The 789-nt window shown below is 71.0% G+C and overlaps 1 non-coding gene across 1 annotated transcript; it reads left to right on the top strand.

The window, feature by feature from the left end:
- Nucleotides 1–670: 670 nt before the first annotated feature.
- Nucleotides 671–789, top strand: LOC128823800 (5S ribosomal RNA). Its single transcript, XR_008442035.1, has one exon. It is a non-coding gene; the product is annotated as a 5S ribosomal RNA (ribosomal RNA).

Raw genomic sequence — 789 nt, 5'->3', positions numbered from 1 at the left:
CAAGCCGCCCTGGCCTCACCCACCCCGGCCGCAGCGAGGGACTGCCTCCCGGCCGACTGGATCGGGCCCCTGGAAGTCTGGGGGGAAAAAGAAAATGGAACCTGACGCCTCCGAGGAGGGGGCGCCCAGGGAAGGAGGGAGATCCGGGTTGACCTGGTGACCGGACGGGAAAGCGGCCACCGGGCGTGCCCGTTCAAACCTACGGGTTGACCTGGTGGCCGGGAAGCGAACCGGCCAGCAGGCGAACCCGTTCGATTCCACGGGTTGACCTGGTGCCCGGGAGGGGACTCTGAAAATTTTTCAGCCCTTTCGGCTCGGGGTTGACCTGGTGGCCGAGAGGGGACTCGGACGGCAGGCAAGCCGCCCTGGGCTCACCCTCCCCGGCCGCAGCGAGGGACTGCCCCCCCTCCACCCACCCACCCCCCCCCCCGGCTGACAGGATCAGGGCGCACTGGATGTCCGGGACAATATTTTCCCCGACGCCGGGGAGGGCGGGCGGGCGGAGGGGCTCTGGCGGCCAGCCCGGGCCCCGGAGCTCGAGAAGGAAAAAAGGACCGGGCCCGCGAGAGACGGGGGCCCTGCCGCAGGGGGGCAGTCCGACCGGGGCTCACCGTGCGGCAGGCCCGGGCGTCGGCAGGGGAAAGCGGGCGAGGAGGCGCGGGGGCCGGGTGCCTACGGCCATACCGGACCGAACGCCCCCGATCCCGTCCGATCTCGGAAGGTAAACCGTCCCGGGCCTGGCTAGTACTTGGATGGGTGACCGCCTGGGAATCCCAGGTGCCGTAGGCA

The sequence above is a fragment of the Malaclemys terrapin genome, chromosome 15 (genome assembly GCF_027887155.1).
Source record: "Malaclemys terrapin pileata isolate rMalTer1 chromosome 15, rMalTer1.hap1, whole genome shotgun sequence".
In the NCBI taxonomy this organism is placed as follows: domain Eukaryota; kingdom Metazoa; phylum Chordata; order Testudines; family Emydidae; genus Malaclemys; species Malaclemys terrapin.
The sequence above is the reverse complement of the archived record's forward strand: the minus strand, read 5'-3'. Positions and strand labels throughout refer to the sequence as shown.